At 41.1% G+C, this 20,860-nt stretch overlaps 1 protein-coding gene across 9 annotated transcripts in view; it reads right to left on the bottom strand.

The window, feature by feature from the left end:
• The window catches only part of LOC122539553 (sodium/hydrogen exchanger 9B2-like), a 187,908-nt gene that overhangs the window by 124,897 nt on the left and 42,151 nt on the right, over positions 1-20,860 (bottom strand). The window contains exon 1 of one of the 9 annotated variants that reach the window (XM_043674535.2): positions 6,570-6,693. The exons of 6 other annotated variants lie outside the window; for them this stretch is intronic. The gene's annotated coding sequence lies outside the window, so the exon portion shown is untranslated. Of the gene's footprint in view, positions 1-2,085; positions 2,108-4,959; positions 5,055-6,569; positions 6,694-20,860 lie in introns of those variants that run through there. 2 more of the 9 variants (XM_087979855.1, XM_087979856.1) reach the window with 2 other exon arrangements.

Here is a 20,860-nt window from a genome sequence, read left to right as displayed (position 1 = left end):
AAAAATGGTCTGCAAAAAAAAGTAGGTTTTTGATTGGGGAAAGCAGCTTTTTTTAAATAAAACAGGATGTGGACAGGGTAGATTGTGAATACATACTTGAGAATTAATCTACAGCAGAACAGTTGGGGATGTTCAGAAAGGGACTGAGGAAAATACAACCCAACATGTTCCCTTTAGAGTCAAATGTAGGAGCAACAAGCTCAGAGAACCCTGGATGTCTAGGGATATTCAGAACTAGATAAAAAGGAAAAAGGCATTTAGCAGTTACAAAGGGAGCAAATCAACAGAGGACCAGGTAGAATGTGCAGAGGGAGAGATTTAAGAAAACAATTTGGAGAGTAAAGAGAGAACATGAGAAAACATGAGTAAGCAAGATAAGGAAGAATCCCAAGATAGTCTTCAAGTATATCAAGGGGTAGAGAATAACCAGGGAAAAGAGCAAAGGGAAAATCTGCGTGTGCAGCTGAAAGACATTGGTAGAGTGTTAGATGAGAATTTCACATTTGTCTTCCCTTGGGAAGAGGAAGATGTAGGTACAGAATTTGAGAAGATGAACTGTGAGGTTGTTCAGCAGATTGATATAGGGAGTGAGGAGGTATTGAACCTTCTTTGCTGTCCACTACACCTCCAATTTTGGTGTCATCTCCAAACTTACTAACTGTACCTCCTATGTTCACATCTAAATCATTTATATAAATGACAAAAAGTAGTGGACCCAGCACCGACCCTTGTGGCACTCCACTCGTCACAGGACTCCAATCTGAAAAGCAACCCTCCACCACCACCCTCTGTCTTCTACCATCGAGCGAGTTCTGTATCCAAATGGCTAGTTCTCCCTGTATTCCATGAGATCTAACCTTGCCAACCAGTCTACCTTGAAGAACCTTATTGAAAGCTTTACTGAAGTCCATATCGATCATGTCCACCACTCTGCCCTCATCAATCCTCTTTGTTACTTCTTTAAAAATCTCAATCAAGTTCATAAGACATGATTTCCCATGCACAAAGCCATGTTGACTATCCCTAATTAGTCCTTGCCTTTCCAAATGCATGTAATTCCTGTCCCTCAGGATTCCCTCCAACAACTTGCCCACCACCAATGTCAGGCTAACAGGTCTATCGTTCCTTGGCTTTTCCTTACGACCTTTCTTAAATAGTAGCACCACATTAGCCAACTTCCAGTCTTTCAGCACCTCACCTGTGGCTATTGATGATACAAATATCTTAGCAAGGGACCCAGCAATCACTTCCTTACCTTCCCAGAGAGTTCTAGGGTACACCTGATCAGGTCTTGGGGTTTATCCACTTTTGTGTGTTTGAAGACATTCAGCACCTCCTCCTCTGTAATATGGAGACATCTTGAAAAAGGTTGCCTTGCTGATCTTTGAGGGGTCCTATTCTCTTCCCAGTTACTCTTTTGTCCTTAAATATGTTTATAAAATCCTTTTGGATTCTCCTTTACCCTATTTGCCAAAGCTATCTCAGCTATGATCATAATGAATGGTCAAGCAAGGTCAAAGGGCCGAATGCCTACTCCTCCTATTTTCTATATGCTTTCAGCAAGAGATGTAGCATTGTGGGGAATAACATTTTTACATTGATATGACACGGAACATTCTGCCATGAGACTGATAGAACAGAAACGATCAATGATTTCAAAACAAAACTGATGAACCCTCAAGAGAAATACACCTTCAAGGTTGTGAAGACAGCAAGGAAAGTAATTGATTGGATAGCTCTTGAGAATTTGCATGGACACAATAGACTTTTTGGAATGGTTAGAATCATAGAATGGTTATAGCTCAGAAGCTATTCTTTTGCTAATTACCTTTGTCTTGCTCTTTGATCCTTCCACAGTATCATTCTCTCTATTCTGGACAGAGCCTAAAGAATCTCCAGTCAACCTTGTTTCCAAGGATAGTAGTCTCAATTTCTCCAATCTCTCTACATAATTGAAATTCATCAAACTTGGCATCAGTCTTGCAAATCTTTGCTGAACTTTCTCTAATGCATTCACAACCTTCCTAATGTGTGATGCTAAGGTTTGGATGCAATACCTTAATTAAGACAAAACTGTGAACAAACCTTCTTTGTTCTTGTACTCTATGACCCTGCTGATGAAGTCCAGGATGCACAATGCTTTATGAACTGCTCTCTCAACCAGTCCTGCTGCATTCATTATTTATGCACATAAATACACCCAGTTAAGAAAACATCAGAGAATGTTGCACAAGTATGAGATACGCAAGGTTAGTGGAAGTCTATATAGTAACCAGAGAGATTACATCAAAACTCCACAGAAACAATCAATAAAGGGGTAATGACACACAAACATAGATGGCAAACAAGTCAAGTTCCTTCAGATTGTACACAAAGTATGTTATTTATAGAAATTCATGTGACTGGTTACTCAGATAAAAATGTTAACATTTGAACAACTAGTAGACTTTATGAATGAATACTGAAGTAAAAGGGAAACTATGGCTGTGATCTTAAATGGAAGCTCTGCTGACTTTGAGTTCTTTCCCTCGCCTCTCTCATGTTTAGCTGTGCTGCACTTGCTCCAAAACTTTAAGGGATGATGTCCAGAAATATTCCCAGTACTACCACTCCAACCAGCTTTATTTAGCTGAAACAAACTACTACCTTCTTGTATTCCAGTCCTCTAGATACAAAAGACAGCATTCCATTAAACATTTTGATTTTTTTTTGACTTGTTCATATTTTCATGATTTATGCACCTGAACTCACATGTCCCTTTGGAACTCTATTTTTCTACCAATCTAGCCTTAGAATATGCGCTAGTTAATCATTTTTAGATCCATTGCATTTTAAACTATTTGTCAGTTTTGCCTCTTCACTTAACCTACCAAAATGCTCTGGTGATTTTAGGCCGTCACTCCTATTCTGCTTACAATTCTGCCTTTCTTTGTGTCATTCACAAATTTGGATAAATGGTTTTCTATCCCATCATCTAAACTATTAAAGGTGAAACGTTGAGGCCCCAAAACAGATCACCGCAAAAACATTTATCACATCCGACTAGAAGGATTACCTGTCCATCACCCTATATTCAGTCTCCTGCAACTCAACAAGGTCAATAATTTATTTGCCTTTAATTCTATTAGCTTAAACTTTAGTTACCAGTCTTTACTGAGAAACTTTATTCTATGCCTCTGGAAGTATATACAAACAAACATAACAGACATTCCCCATCTATTGCTTTAGTCATCTCTTCAAAAATATGCACTCAGGGTCACGAAGCCCGGTTATATTTACAAATTCATGCTGGTTCTCTCTGATCAGTTGAAAATTTTCAAGTGATCAGTCACCTTATCCTTTACTATAGATTCCAGTAATTATCTTCTTCCTTCAGCCTAGCTTATTGCCTGTTCCTATCTTTTTCTTCTTGCTTCCAAGCTGAAAGTTACTACTTGTTAAAATTAATGGATAGAAAATCATGGGTTGAAGGTATGCAATGTCCTGATCTATGTACCCAGGCTGTCCCTCAGAAGTACACCACACATTAATTCACTAACCATATTCATATATTGAAGGAAAAACAGAAATTAAAGGGCAAAACTCCAGCTTTTCTCATTAGGCAATACATATGTCTTTCTGAAAATAAAAATAGTTTGGGCAAGACCTTTTTTTTTAAACTGTATTCAACATCAAAAGCAATCGTTGATGAAAATCTAGAAAAAAGTGAGGACTGCAGATGCTGGAGCCCAGAATCAAGAGTGTGGTGCTGGAAAAGCACAGCAGGTCAGGCAGCATCCGAGGAGCAGGAGAATCGACATTCTTGAATTCAGGAATTCTTGATGAAGGGTTTATGCCCAAACATTGATTCTCCTCCTCCATTGATGAAAATCTGTTCACTATAAACAATGTTTTCTTTTTACCAAAAATCCCACTTCAGTCCTTCACGATAACATAGGACCATAGAATCCCTACACAGTGTGGAAGCAGGCCATTCAGTCCAACAAGTCCAACTGACCTGCCAAAGAGTAACCCACCCAGACTCATTGCCCTACCCTATCACTCTACATTTACCAGACTAGATTAGATTAGATTACTTACAGTGTGGAAACAGGCCCTTCAGCCCAACAAGTCCACACCGACCCGCCGAAGCATAACCCACCCAGACCCATTCCCCTACACTTATCCCTTCACCTAACACTACAGGCAATTTAGCAAGGCCAATTCACTTAACCTGCACACTTTTGGATTGTGGGAGGAAACCAGAGCACCCGGAGGAAACCCACGCAGACACGGAGAGAATGTGCAAACTCCACACAGAGAGTCGCCTGAGGCAGGAATTGAACCCGGGTCTCTGGCGCTGTGAGGCAGCAGTGCTAACCACTGTGCCACCGTGCCGCCATAACAGTTGCTTGAGCTCAAACAATCACATATGTTTCTCAAAGCATTCATAAAAGAAAAGCAAAATCTATATTTAAAGCATTTATAAGAGAAATTAAGTAGCAAGTGGCTGCCACCCGTTTCATTGAGTTGAAAAAGGTGTAACAACAACATCAATGCTCAGAACCTCAGACTTTCCACTGTGTTTCCTCAATGATTTCCCTTTTACAGTCAGTCAAACTTTGGGACTGCTGCCCCTGCTCCCAACAAACCCCAGTAAATACAAGTCATATTCTGAAGGAAACTGAGATGGCCTTCATTCTTGGACAAAGACCGTCTTGAGAGCATTCAACAGGTAGCCCAATCCCTTTCCAATCCTCCACAGCCTCAAGAGTACGATCAATATAGTTCATCATCCTTGATACCAGAGCTCCCAAGCACTGGCAATGCTCTCAGGACACCACAAGTTGTATTATTTTGTCATACCATTCCAAAAGATAATCATGAACAACTGTCTCCCCTATTACTGTTAAACCTAGACCTCTTCCAATGACACTGCAGTAACCCTCACTCATTATAAGTAAGCCCATAGATTTTCACCTGAGCCATTGTTACTCATCCCAGGAATCCTTTCAGTTTTCCCAACCTTGCCAGCTTCCCTGGTGGTTCCAAAGTGCTGCCAGACCAGATTCTCTCTCCTTCCAATGTTCTAAGACCAAATAAATGGTTCAGTAAGCAAAGTGCACATCCCACTCCTAGTCTAGTTCTATCAAATCTTAGCTTCCTTCTCATACGGAGTGATGTCAGACACAATAGAAACACGTCAGTACCAAGGGTCAGAATCCCATATAAATATCTTCTACTTTCCACTGTTATATTACATATTTGTTTATAAACCTTAGTGTTACGATAGTAGTAAAAACAGATTATTAATTTTTGATTTATATGACCTGATTTTAATATCTGGGATCTTTCATGGACAAAAGTGATTTTGAAAAAGTAAAAAAAAGACTTAAAGTGATCTCTTGACCTGGTTTCCTCAAGCTCATGAAGCTATCAATAAATAAGACCTAGTCTGATCTAAAATGAACATGTCTTCAAAATGTTAAATTAGTCACTCATATTGGAATCGCCATTTTACACCTTTCTGGAAGTTTCACATATTGGGGTTAAATTTGCCTGCAGATATCCAACTTAGAGAAAAATAATTAAGCTTGGCATGAGAATACACAAACGAACTGTACTTCAGGCTACAGCTTTTGGGCAGAGAACCAGAAGGCTTGCTCTTCCTCTCTTCAAATTTCTTTCAACCTCTCAAGAAACAACACCTGGCGACACAGTAAAGTGGAGTAATATCCATTCACCGAAAATTCAAAGGTATTTACAAATTTTGCTACTGAAGAGGCAAATCATCAATTAACTACTGTGGTCACAGGTTAAATCTAACATCTCGAAGACTAAGGATTTTTTAAATTGCGTACTCTTGATCTTTCTTTTTATGCAAGATGTTTTCTCTGTTTTCTCTTTTTTTTACACTTTATTGCCTGTGTATGTTTGATGTTGCATTTTACTATTTTTCTTAGAGTCAGTAAGTAATAAAATGCTTCTTTTTTCATTTAAGAAAATGTTGCAATTGGTTTCTTAACTACATTTCAATTGAAATGCAATATAGCTGTGAGCTAAAAATAATTAAAAATCTTTGTTGTGGCCAACTGAGAGAGTATAAAAAGAGAAGCCAATTCACCTCTTCTCATCTGGTTATACTACTAGATCTTTTAAAAAAGCTAAGGTAAAAAATTGATTACCTGCTAAAAGAAATCTATAGCAATCATTACAACCAGTGATTTGTCATTTTTCACTGAAATGTCAAGGACACTAGAGTACTATTTAATACAGCTGCAATTTAACATCTTATGTCACCAGAATGTGGCAGTTCCGAATCCATTCTGCACTTTAGAACACAAGTTAAAGCAGCATGTTCTCCGACATACTGTAACCATAGGAATAGAAAAAAGTTATTCCTCACTTGATTCTCAAACATTGAGCAATTTGATCACTACTAGTAACCTACTGTACTAGATATTGAACCTCAACATCCAAATAAAAACATCCAAAGAAACACCTGCTATTCTAACAAACACAAAAATATACTGTGTTCACATTTTTAATCTTATTATTCATTTAAAAAGTGACTGAGAAATATTCCTCACCTAGCAAGTACTACGTATCCAGTCCCAATTCTATTTTGAAGCAAGTCTTTTGTCTTTTGCTGAGATACACTATGGAACACAGCAGTGTGCTACTATATAATGCATTGCCAGTGCCCCACCCTGTAACTTAAAGGCCAGCATGTAAGACTCGCTGGGTTGGAGCAAATGCAAAGTATAAAGGCTGATAAAGCACATTGGTTTCAATTTGCAATTATGTGTCACTATATCAACACTAAGTTTCCAGGGAAAATTATTTGCTTAAAGAAATATCTGCTAGCAATTATTTCATAAGCTTTGATCGAGTTATGTACGTCACTAACTTTAAGCAATAACTTTGGTGCACAATTACAATTATGCAGCATGTTAGAACAAAATTTAAAAAAAACTATGACAAGCAAATGGAATCTATTGAGTGGGCTCAGAAGATCTGAGCTCCAACCTTCCCATACCTGAACAATGACTTCACTGCAAAAGTACTTTATCAGCTATGAAGTGCTTTGGAATGTTCTGAAGTCTTGAAAGATGCTATACATTCTAATTTCAAAATTATTGCCTGGTTAATGCTGAACAATCACATCTACATGCATTCCAAGTAGCAGGGTAAAAGCAATGTAGAATTACAAATGTCTATTAGCTGTGTAAAAGGATGCATAGAAGATTTATTTATTGGGGAGTCTAGGTAGCATTTTGTTATTTGCTGCCTTACAATTCAACTTTGAGAGTTCTATTGTGGGACTCCCATTCTAATGTATGCAATTAATTTGTCATTGTTGGTACTGAATGATCCACAGCTGAAGGTAGTACCACACATTCATTTAAAGGCATTATTTCACACAAAGTTTGGCCTGGATGTTTTTTGGGAGACAGTGCCACACAACACGATGGAAGGTATTCTCAACGTGAAGGAAAGTCTCCATCTCAATAAGGACTGTGCAGTGATTGCTCTTACTGATACTATAATGGACAGATACATCGACAGCTGGCAGATTGGTAAAAGATGAAGTGAGATATGCTTTTCCCTCATTGGTTCCCTCACTATCTGCCGCAGATCTAGCCTACCAGCCATCTTAAATCAGTTAAAAATCACACAACACCAGGTTATAGTCCAACAGGTTTAATTGGAAGCACTAGCTTTCGGAGCGCCGCTCCTTCATCAGGTGGTTGTGAAGTACACAATTGTAAGACACAGAATTTATAGCAAAAGTTTACAGTGTGATGTAACTGAAATTATACATTGAAAAATACCGTGATTGTTTGTTGAGTCTCTCATCTGTTCGAATACCTTCACTTCTTTCATATATAAATCACAAAACTTCTTTTAAAACTTACATTCTCAGGTTAACTGTAACAATTGGTGTCAGCCAGATAAGATGTTAAGATGTTGAAGGTGTTAGCCCCCTGTTTTCCCTGTCTGTGCCATAATGTTTAGACTGATTCTAATCTAAAAAGTGAGTTAATAGAGTCTTACATGGATTCATGTAGTTTTTGAGCAAAGTACAATGTAACTCTGCAAGTACAAATTCACTGCAGAAACGTATATATGTGTGAATGTGGGTTTTTGTGTGCGTGTGTGTTTGTGTGTGTCCGTTTGTCTGGGGTGGGGAGTTGAGAGTGTGAGAGAGAATGTATCTAAGTCTGTGAGAGGGTGAGTGTGTGTCTGTAAGTGTGTGTGTGTCTGGGGTGGGGTTTGTGAGTGGCTGTGAGAGAGTGTATGTTTGTGTGTGAGTGTAAAGTGGTCTAAGTCTGTGAGAGGATGCATGTGAGAGTGTGGAAATGTCGTGTGCGTGTCTGCGTATGTGTGTGTATAGGAGTGCCTGCGTATGTGTGTGTGTAGGAGTGTCTGTGTGTGTGTTTATAGTGCAATGGTGGTCACCTGTCGGGTGACATGAACCCAAGGTCCCAGTTCAGGCCCTCCCTATGGGTACAGAATTTAGCTATCAGCCTCTGCTCAGCCACTTTTCGCTGCTGTCTGTCCCAAGTCCGCCTTGGAGGATGGTCACCCGAAGGTCCGAGGTCGAATGTCCTGGACCGCTGAAGTGTTCCCCAAACGGGGAGGGAACACTCCTGTCAGTTGATTGTTGTGCGGTGCCCATTCATCCATTGCCGTAGCCTTTGTTCGGTTTCACCAATGTACCATGCCTCGGGACATCTTTGCCTGCAGCGTATGAGATAGACAACGTTGGCGGAGATAGACAACGTTGGCTTAATCGGTAATACTGCTGTCAAGCCACTCTTGGTGGTGAACATTGGAGCCCCCAACCAGAGTACATTTTCTGCCCTTACTATCCTCAGTGCATCCTCCATGTATTATCCAACATGGAGGAATGCTGTGTCATCAGCAGAAGGTAGTGGTAGTCAGCAGCAGCAATTCCTTGCCCATGCTTAACCTGAGGTCCAGAGTCAACATTGAGAACTCTCAGGCAACTCCCTCCCAACTGTATACCACCGTGCCGCCACCTTTACTGGGTCTATCTGGCCAGTGGGACAGGACATATTCAGGGATGGTGATGGAGATGGTGATGTCTGGGACTTAGTCATACTCACAGAATCATACCTTACAGACTATGTCAGGCTGTTGCTTGACTAGTTTGTGAGACTGCTCTCCCAATTTTGGCACTCGCCCCCAGATGTTAGTGAGGAGGACTTTGTAGGGTCAACAGGACTGTTTCTGCCATTGTCTCTTCCAGTGCCTAAGTCAATGCCAGGTGATCCATCGGTTTCATTGCTTTGAGACGTTGTAGCAATTGGTACAACTGAACAGCCTGCTATGCCATTTCAGAGGCAATTGAGAGTCAATCACATTGCTGTGGGTCTGGAGTCCTGTAGGCCAGACCAGGTGAAGATGGCAGGTTTCCTTCCCTGAGGAACATTAGTGATCCAGATGGATTTTTCTGACGATCAACAATGATTTCATAGTCATCAATAGATTCTTAATTGGAGATTTTTAAAATTGAATTCAAATTCCACCATCTGCCATGGCAAGATTTGAACAGGAGTCCCCAGAAAATTAGCTGAGTTGCTGGATTAATCGTCTAACAATGCTACCACTAGACCACCATTTCCCTATTCCCACAGCCTCATTCTCTAGGGTGCTTATATTTATTTTGGCTTCTTTTATACATTTAAATATATACAACCTGGTGTTGTGTGATTTTTAACATTTAAAGAAGCTCTTGCTATCCATTCTTATATTACTTGCAATTTTTCACTATTTTTAATTTTCTCCCTTTTTTGTTGGCTTCTTAAAACCTTCACAGTTTTCTAGTTTACTACAATTTTTTTCAATTTGAGACTTCCCTTAACTTCCTTGGTTAACTATGGATGGTTTATCCCATTCCTAGAGTTATGCTTTCTCACTGGGCCATATCTTTGTTGTAAGTCATGAACTCTCTTCTTAAATATCCAGCATTGTTCAACCATAATTTTTTCTGCTAAATTTTGATCCTAGTCCACTCCAGCCAACTTTGCCTGAATTCCTTTTGTAATTATCCTTATGAAGTTTAGCACAATTGCTTTTGAATAAAATTTCTCACTCCCATTGAATAATAAGTTTAACCATGTTATGGTCACTGTTTCCTAGGAGATCTTTTACTCCAAGATCATTTATTTATTCTGACTTGTTACACATTGCTAGATCCAAAATAGCATAATCCCTGATTAGATCCACAACATGTTGCTCTCGGAAACTGTACTGAATATTCTTGCTGAATTCTTTCTCATGATTACCTCAGCTAATTTGATCTTCTCATTATTAATGAAAGTTATTCATTATTAATGTAATGTTTTTATTACATGCCCTCATCTTCTTATCTTTTCTCTGTCCTATAGTTAAGCGACTACTGGGGGACCTGGAGACTTATCTCATCAGTGTCTTTTTCCTCTTGTTATTTCTTACCTCCACGGACATGAATTCTACATCTTTCGATCCAAGATAATTGCTTGCTCCCACATCTACTCTATTCCACATCCCCCACCCTTGCCTTCCTGTCACATTTATTCCATTCCTCATCCCCCACCCTTTCCTTCCTGTCACATTTATTCCATTCCTCATCTCCCACCCTTGCCTTCCTGTCATATTTATTCCATTCCACATTCCGCACCCTTTCCTTCCTGCCCACCTTGAAGAAAAATGACATTCCCCTGAACATTTGGTTCCCAGTTTTGATCTCCACATAATCATGTATCCATAATGGCTATAACTTCATACCAATTAAATCACTATTTGTGCTGTTAATTCATTTACTTTGCTCCAAATATTACATTATTTTTCTGTAAGGAATCATTAACTTTGCATTTTTACTCTTTTTCCTTCTTCAACCCGATTTGCTGCTTTTTAAAGATTGCAGGTGTTTAAAAATTCATTCAAGGATCATGGGTGTTGCTGGCTTGCCAGAATTTATCACCTGTCCCCAGCTGCCCTTGAGGTGCTGGTGGATGCCTTCTTGAACCACTGCAGTCCACTTGCTATAGTTGATCCATAATGCCCTTAAGGAGGTAATTCCAAGATTTGAACCAGGTGATTGTGACAAAACAGTGATATATTTCCAAGTCAGGATGGGAGGTGAGTGGCTTAGAGGGGAACTTGCAGGTGGTGGTGTTCCTATGTTTCTGTTGCCCTTGTCTTTCTAAATGGAAATGGTCATGAATTTGGGAAGTGCTAGCTAAGAACCTTGGATGAATTTCTGCAGTGCATCTTGTAGATAGTACACAATGCTGCTACTGAGCATTGGTGGTGGAGGGAGTGGATGCTTGTGCACATGGTGCCAACCAAAGAGGTCTGCTTTGTCCTGGATGGTGTCAAGCTTCTTGAGTGTTATTGGAGCTTCACCCATCCAGGCAAGTGGGCAGTATTCCAACACATTCCCAACTTGTGCCTTGTAAATGGTTGACAGGCTTTGGAGCAAATTGCATTTATGAGAGAGTGTAAAGGACCCACTCTCAACTGTGCAAATGCATCTATAATCTGGTAACCGAGGCTTCAATTGCAGAAACACGTGTTACAGGATTCACCACTGCACTGCACAATGCTCTGTAGGCCAGGCTGAACTCTAATGAGGAAACACATCTGCCAAGTTTCCAGAGATGCAGCTAGTGAACTTCTCCAACTGACATGCAATCTGTTGTACATTGTTGGAGACACAGTGTGTGCACCACATACTTTAGTTTTATATGTTAAAAGCAGGATTACAAGGTCTGTATCCAAACTCAGTTCAGCAGTGTGACAACATGTTTGAACCTTCACTTGTCAATATCTTTCCCAGCTTTCTCAGCTCTTCCTGTCAACTCATTCACTTATTATTCTATAAATTCACCACTGGCTCAGCATCTATTGCCCCTCAGGCTAATGGCTTGGCAGGGAGGTTATCACTCGTGCGATAAAGTGCTGACAGTCTGGAAGCATGGGGCCTGATAGCTGCAGTTCTTTTTCTGCTGCTTCTAAGGAAAGGAGAAGGAGGTTAAAATAGGTTGTTGAAAGCAGAATTTGCATGTGTGCTCCATGATCTAGTACAAACTGTAATGCGGGTGTAACTGGAGAAGGAAGGAAAACAAAATTTCAAGGCAATCCTGCCACTGACACCCACTCTAACCCACAACAGTAGGGTGACTATAATGAGGGTGATGACAAGTTCATGAACCAAGAAATAATGCGTAAGGGTTTTGGTGGGTTAGCATGTATATAAGGCCACTAGTGAAAGAACACCTGCAGGCAATGAATGAGGGTGTAAAGAACCATAATTCTTCCAAAATATTTATGGCAAACTGTTTACCATATTGAAGCAGTTTAAAACACTAAAGAACATTTAACCACTCAAGCCTGCCCTGCTATGATTTCACTCAGTCTCAACTCCACTTTCCTGCTCCCTCCCCATCATCCTTTAATCAACTGCTAATTAAAAATCTGTTTATCTCCTCATATTTATTAAGTGTCCTAGTGTCTACTGCACCTAAGGGTAGTGAATTCCACAGATGCATGACCCTTTGAGAGAAGTAATTCCTCATATGTTTTAGATCAGCTTTAGCCTTTCTTTTTGATTGCCCCACAAGAGGAATAATCATCTTCACATCTACTTTGTCAATTTCCTTTAGTATTTTATGTACGTCATTTAGATCTCCTCTCATTCTTCTAAACTCTAGTGTGAACAGGCCTAAACTGCCCATTCTCTCCTGATAAGACAAGCTCTCCCTCTCTGGAATTAATCTAGTAAATCCAATCACTCACCTTATTCCCTGCTATACCTGCAAACTAGTTTTCTGTGATTCATGTACAAGGACACAAAAATTCTCCTACACCAAAGCATTTTAAACTCTCTCTCCATTTAGATATTAAGTTGCCTTTTTATTGTTCTGAACAAAATGGATAACCTCACGTCTATCCACATTAAATTCCATCTGCCAAAGAGGAGTTTTATTTTTAATTTTTATTTTGGGAAGCTAGTGATGCTACAAGTTTCTAACAGTTATTAATTCTAGGTGTTAGTATTCTGAAGAAAAAATGCTGACCTAGTATTTCCACCATTATCTGATTTTAAAGTGGTATGATTTATTTCTTTTCGTAAGGCACTAAAATGAAGCAGTCTGGTTTTCACAAAAATGAATGGTAATTCTATTTTGATGTTAGCCCATAAATCACTAAACTTAATTCAAGTTCATAAGTTTCCACAGTGAGATTTGAACTGACCATTGCTTGCCAGTTCAATACTGTAACCACTATACCAGCATTAAATGCTGTGAATTGCAGTTAGAAAACTGATTAAAGTTTTTTAAAATACTTTTCCAGCTATTGCACATTGGAGTCTTGATTCATTTCTGAAGAAAAACAGCACTTCTTACATGGTAATAAATCTACCACTACCATTAAGTGTCATTATTGTTCCCATTATTGTTCCCATTCAGAAAGTATACAAAATGCATTGTGTTGTTCTTGTCCACTGACTAAATTGCCTTCTCGAAAACACTGCTTAAAATTAAACAAATTTTGAAATGTCTAGAAATTAGTTTTGTTCAAAATGTTTTGACAAACACTGCTAAGGTCTCTCCTCCAATTTCCGTTATATTTTGGGGTATATTTTCTTTAATCCAAGAATTCCTTAGTGATTTAATTATTTCATTGACTTCATAATAATTGTTGTATGAAAGTGTCAATGATTTCATGTTCTCAAGAACCATTTGATAAAAAGGTCCAATACATTCAACTGAAGGCTTTTATTGAAGCCTGGAAAACTACACTATCAACTCTCATCTTGCCTATTCGCCATCAATATTAAGCAGACAGTGAAGATTATATATACACACACTTTAAAGCATGTTTGATTACAGTTATTCAGTATGGATTATGCTGTGCACAATAATTAAAATGTTGGAGTTGAAGTTTAAATGTGAAAGTTTGTAAAAGGTAAACAAGTGGGAGGTTTGTAATTCTCTAGAATCTGCTAAGCACCATATGTTAAGCAAAGCTAAAGGTCAATCATATAATAACTAATATAATTAATTCAAGTTGTGACAGGGGCAAACAAGACAAGTTCACCTTATTTTGCTGTGGATAGATATCTGACATTTTTTAAAATCAGTACCATGTTAAACTTTTTCTAACCCATTGTTAGGATAGTGTAGGCTATCCACTTTTAATAACCAATTGTAACAGCATTCTAAATAACCCTATATCACCATCTAGGAAGCTTGATTCAATTCAGAATGAGATCAAGAGAAATAATCTTAAAGTCTCTTTGATAGCCTGCAGACTTATAAGTAAACGGCAGCTCAAAGGTGTTAGACAGAACGGTGCCAAGGCCTGAGCATACTCCCAAGCAAGCATAAATGCTATTTGTAGCATTTTTAATTGTCTGATGGGAGACTAAAAACAAAGAAAACAGGTGTTAACATGATTGATAACAAGGAAAAAAAGAAACCGAGTTGGATTTTCCGAGGAGAGGCAACATAATACAGATTGCCATTCTACTCTTTTTCATTTTACAGGGCTCCACATTTCTGACAGGAAATTCCAATCAAGCTCCTTCAGAAACATGGAGCCATCCCTCCATTATAACAGGTTTCTCAATGTAAAACAGTTGGGAGAAGCAAACCACACCCCTATTTCACAGCAGCCAGTTGCCTTATTTAAAAATTTAAAAGCTTGCAATCAGAGACAGCCAGATAACACAAGTGAGGGTGTCAGACGGCAGGGTATCAAGTGAGTAAGGAGTGACAAGATGCAAGGAGCAAGTTCAATGGTGGAATGCTTTGGGTAGGTGGATTTGGTGGAAAATATTGGATTTTGCAGGAGACAACGACATTGGGTTGGAGGTGGCAGGTCGAGGAATAAGGAAAGGGAGGGTAGTACCTCGAATGTGGGGGAAAGAAAGGGTGGTGTTGGCTTTGGTGGCAGGGAAAGGCAGCTGAAACCTTGCCATCCAGGAGGTTAAGGTCTCAACACCAACTTGTTTGTGCGCATGTGAGGGTGGAATCACAAAAAAATAAAGATTTGTGAAAGAAAGCAAAGGCCTTTGCACATGGTGCTAAGGTGTGTGCTAGAAATTCTATAGATAGAAAATAAGAAAAATGAAGAGATACTTGAAAAGAACTTTGAAAATTTACCTCTAAGAGAGAAAATATCATTATTTCAACCATAAAAGGCAACAGAAAGGCCGGCCTATTTAGATGTCAGAGTGGTTGCAGATGGGCTATCATACATGTGTGCTGATGGCACAATACAGACAACTTTGCCATGATAGCTGATCTCTTGGCAAGATCAGCTACAAGCAAGAACAACTGCCTAGGTGGCTACTAAGCCAAATCAGTAAATCAATTTCAGGACAAATCCAACCTGGTTAATTATCACACCGTCTGTACATACGTAGTCGTCAGCAAAGTGAAGGGAGTTGTCCTTAATGGTGTGATCAAGTGGCCCTAACCTGCTCTCTAATACTTAGGCTGTCTCGGCTCCTGATCTCATCACAAACTTGGTCCATGGGAAAAAAAAAAGAGTTGAATTCAAGAATGAAGTGAGAGACATCCAGGCATCATTTAACAATGAGGCATCCAGGAGCCCCAGCAAAATGGGAGTCAGTGGGAATTGGCTGCAGTCATACCAAGCATGAAGGAAGATGGTTTTGGTGTTGGAGATCAATCATCCCAGCTGCAAGAGATCACAGCAGGAAGTTCCTCAAAGTGGTGTTCTAAGCCCAATCACCTGCTTCAATGACCAACTCTCCATCATAAGGTCAGTATTAGGGATGCTCACTGACAACTAGACAATGTTCAGGAACATTCACCATTACTCAGAGACTGAAGTAGTCTGTGACCAAATGCCATGAGGCCTTCGCAACACAGATGCTTGAGCTGACAAGAGGAAAGTAGCATTCATGGCTTCCCCCACCTCATCCTAGTTTCAAACTTCCAGCTCCGCACTGTCCCCTTGACTTGTCCGGACTTGTCCGACCTGCCTAGCTCCTTTTCCACCTATCCACTCCACCCTCTCCTCCCTGACCTATCACCTTCATCTCCTCCCCCACTCACCCATTGTACTCTATGCTACTTTCTCCCCACCCCACCCTCCTCTAGCTTATCTCTCCACGCTTCAGGCTCTCTGCCTTTATTCCTGATGAAGGGCTTTTGCCCGAAACGTCGATTTTGCTGCTCGTTGGATGCTGCCTGAATTGCTGTGCTCTTCCAGCACCACTGATCCAGATTCATGGCTTTCATGCCAGGCAAAGACCATTTCCAACAAGAAGAATTCCAACCATCAACTCTTGACACTCAATAGCATTTTCAACACTCAATCTTCCATTATCAACATCCTGGGGGGGTTACCATTCACCAGAAACTGAACTGAACTAGTCATATGACTTCTTTGCCCTGTGAACCAAGGCGGTACAGTCATAGAGAAATACAGCATGGAAACAGGCCCTTCAACTCAAACTGGTCCATGCTGACTATGGTGCCCACTCAGCTACTTCCAACTGCCCACATTTGATCCATATCCCTCGAGGCCTTCCCATCCATGTATATATCCAAATGTTCTTTAAATGTTACTATTTTACCTGCCTCAACCACTTTCACTGGCAACCCATTCCAAATGCACACCATTCTCTGCATGAAGAAGTCACCTCTCAGGTTCTTCCTAAACCTGAAACCCATGCTCTCTAGTTTTCAATTCCCCATCCCTGGGAAAAAGACGATATCAGTTCATCCTATTGCTGCCCCTCATGATTTTATACACCTCATTCTCCTATGTTCCAAGGAATAAAGTCCTATCCTGGCCAACCTCCCCATAACTCAGTGAAAGTAAGGACTGCAGATGTTGGAGATCAGAGTCAAGATTGGAGTGGTGCTGGAAAAGCATAGCAGGTCAGGCAGCATTCAAGAAGCAGGAAAATCGACGTTTCAGGCAGGAGCCCTTCATCAGGAATGAGGGCTCATCCCTGACCAAGGGTTCCTACCCGACACGTCAATTTTCCTGCTCCTTTTGGATACTGCCTGACCTGCTGTGCTTTTTCAGCACCACTCCAATCTTGACTCCCCATAACTCAGGCCTATTAGTCCTGGCAACATTCTTGTAAATCGTCTTTACACCCTTTCCAGTTAACCAAGTCTTTTCCATAACAGGGTGACCTAAACTGTACACAATACTCCAAGTGCAGCCTCACTAACAATTTATACAACTGGAATACGAACTCCCAGCTCCTGTACTCAGTGCCTCAACCGATGAAGGCCAGCATGCAAAATGCCTTCTTTACCACCCTGTCTACCTCTGACACCGTTTTCAATTACCTATGTACTTGTACCCCCCAGTCCCTCTGTTCCACAATATTCCAAGACCTTACCATTTACTGTACAAGTCCTACCTCGGTTTGACTTTCCAAAGTGCAACGCCTCGCACCAGTCTGTATTTGCATTTGCCAATCCGAAGCCCACTTCCCCTCTGATGAAAATCCCTCTGTGATGTTTGATAACCTTCCTCACTATGGACAATACCTCTTAATTTTGTTATCATTCACAAATTTTCTAATCACGCCTTGGCATTCACATCCAGATCATTTATGTAAATAACCAGCACTGACCCCTGTGGCACACCACTAGTCACAGGCCTCCAGTCCATGAAACAACCTTCAACTACCAGGCTCTGCTTCTGACCATCGAGCCAATTTTGAATCCAAATAGCTAGCTCTCCATGGATCCCATGCGACCTAACCTAGCCTGCCATGCAGGACCTTATCAAAGGCCTTACTAAAGTCCATATAGACAACATCCACAGCCTTATCCTCATCTATCCTCTTGGTTACCTCTTTGAAGAACTCTAAGAGATTTGTCAGATATGACTTTCTGTGCACAAATCCATGTTGGCTATCCCTAATCAAACCTTGACTATCCAAATGTTAGTTGATTCTGTCTCTCAGTATCTTCTCCAAAACCTTGCCAAGCACGGATATCAGGCTCACTGGCCTGTAGATCCCTGGCTTGTCTTTGCTACCTTTCTTAAACAATGGAACAACATTAGCCACCCTCCGGTTTTACCGAACTTCTCCAGTGGCTAAAGATAAAGTAAAAAGCTCTGCAAGGGCCTCTGCAATTTCTTCTCTATTGTCCCACAATGTTCAAGGATGGACTTGAGTAGTGTGATAGAATACTCTCCATTTGACAAAGCAGACATAGAAAGGAGGTTTCCTCATATGGGGTGATCTAGAATGAGATGTCATGGTTTTAGGATAAGGGTTGGCAGATTAAATCAGAGATGAGGAGAAATTACTTCTGTCAAAGGGTTAGTATTCAGTAGAATTCACTACTCCAGAGTCTGGTGCGTGCTGGGACATTCAGTAAATTTAAGGTGGTGGTAGATTTTTAAATGGTGTTGAGCTGAAGGGCTATAGATAACAGGTAGGAAAGTGGAGTGGAGGCTGAGATTAGACCAGCCTTGATCTTATAAATGGCAGAGCACACTTGAAGGGTTGAATTATCTACTGCCTCTCCTAGTTATGTTCTTGACTAGATGAATGCATCTATAACTTAAAATCAACATCATCCACGACATAGCAGCTGCTTGATCAGTAGCCTAAGTAACACTTTTAACACTCTCCCTTTCCACCACTGATGCCCAGAAGCAGCAGTGTATACAAACTAGAAGATCCACTGAAACAGCTCACTACACTCCTTCAACAGTACCACTTAAACCCACAGCCTATACTACCCAGAAGGACAAATACAACAGATACATGGGAATATCGCCACCTGCAAATTCTCCTCCAAGCTACATACCATCCTGACTTTGGAAATATAACGCTGCCCTTTCAGTGTTGCTGGGTCAAAATCCTAGACTTCCACCCTAATAGCGCATTAGGTGTTTCTACACATGTTCCTTTTGTTTGCAAAGAACCAATAGCTCTCTTTTCTACTATAGTATTACGATCAATTGAAATTTGGCATTCTTGCATTAGCCCCAGTGACTGCAAGAGGAAACCTTTTGGCAGCATGTCTTATTTTTAAGAGACAAAAAAAACTGCAGATGCTAGAATCCAGGGTAGACAAACAGGAGCATGGAAGAACACAGCAAGCCAGGCAGCATCAGAAGACAGAGAAGTCGACGTTTCAGGTGTAATCCTTCTTCAGGACTGGGGTGGATGTCAAGGGTGCTACAGATAAAGGGGGTGGCAGGAGCAAGCTGGTGAAGTGGGGATAGGTGAAGACAGGTAGAGGGTACAACCTGGTTGATCAATAGGAGGAATGAATCCGGTAGGTGGCTGGGAGGGTTGGAGGTGTGGGGGGGGGGGGGGGGGGGCGGGCTGCTGGGAAGCAAATCAGGGGAAAGGGAGGCAGGTTATTTGGAATTGGAGAACTTACTGTAGGCTGCCTAGGTGGAAGATGAGATGTTGTTCCTCCAATTTGCGGTTTGGTTCATTGTGGCAATGGAGGAGGCCAAGGATGGCCATGTCGGAAAGGGAGTGGGAAAGGGAATTAAAACGGGCGATGACTGGGAGGGCCTGACTCAGATGCTCAGTGAACTGTTCCCTAAGTTTACGTTTGATCTTCCCGTTGTAAAGAAGACCACATCAGGAGCACCTGATACAGTAAACTAGGTTGAATGAGAGGCAGGGAAACCTCTGATGGTTCAAGGGGGTTGGTGGAGAGTGGTGCAAACCAAGGACTGTTGAATGGAACGGTCCTTGCAGAAGGCAGAGAGGAGTGGGGAGGGGAAGATCTCTTTGGTGGTGGGGTCTAGTTGGAGTTAGCAGAAGTATGTACGGATGATGTATTGGATGCGAAGACTGGTGGGGTGTTAGGATAGGACAAGGGGGACTCAGTCTTTATTGTGTTTGGGAGGGGACGTTAGAGCAGTGGAACAGGGAATGGAGGTGGTACAATGGAGGGCTGTCTGGACAACAGAGTGGGGAAAAGCACATTCTTGTAAATAGGTGAACAGTGGAGATGCTTGGGAGTGGAATGCATCCTCATCTGAGCACATGCAGAGGAATTGGGAGAACGGGATGAAGTTCTTGCAGGATACTGGGTGGGAGTAGGATTACTCCAGGTAGTTCTAAGAGTCTGTGGGTTTGTAGCAAACGTCCATCTGGAGACTGTCATCGGAGATGGAAACGAAAGGGGAGGGAGGTGTCCGAGATGGACCGTGAATTTGAGAACGGTGTGGAGGTTGTGGGCAAAGTCAATGAACTGCTCCAGTTCAGCCTGTGTGCGGGGTGCTGCATCGATGTAACAGCGGAAGAGTTGGAACACAGTGCCTGTGTAGGTACTGATGGACTGTTTGACATAGTCAACAAAGAGGCAGGCATAGCTGGGCCGCATCCAGTTGCCCATGGCCACCCCCTGGATTTGGAGGAAATGGGAGGAGTTAAAGGAAATGTTATTAAGGGTGAGGACTAGTTTAGCGAGCCGTGGAAGGTATTGGTGGAGGGGAACTAGATAGGTCTGTTGGAGAGGAAGAATCTGAGGCCGAGAAGGCCATCCTTGTCGGGTATGGACATGTACAAGGACTGCACATCCATAGTGAAGACAAAACACCGGAGGGTGGGGGAACTGGAAGTTATTTTTAAAGCAATATTCCCAAATAAATGTCACCTCAGTGGTGCTAAATGTTTCTTAAATCAACCTGTTCAGAGATGTTGTGACAGATATATGGACCAGGTGGTACTTGAACCCAGGCCCTGTGGCTCAGAGGTAGACATTATAGGTGTCTTTATTTTCTAGAAATAAACACCAGGCACACTACTACACCACAAGAACCCCAAAGTGGGAGAATCTAGATATTTTCAAATAGTCCTGAGATGTTGTAACACACCTTTGGA

This window comes from Chiloscyllium plagiosum, unplaced genomic scaffold (assembly GCF_037043375.1).
Source record: "Chiloscyllium plagiosum isolate Xiang-an unplaced genomic scaffold, Cpla_swu_hap1 HiC_scaffold_36, whole genome shotgun sequence".
NCBI classification, from domain to species: domain Eukaryota; kingdom Metazoa; phylum Chordata; class Chondrichthyes; order Orectolobiformes; family Hemiscylliidae; genus Chiloscyllium; species Chiloscyllium plagiosum.
This window is presented reverse-complemented; position numbering and strand designations above follow the sequence as displayed.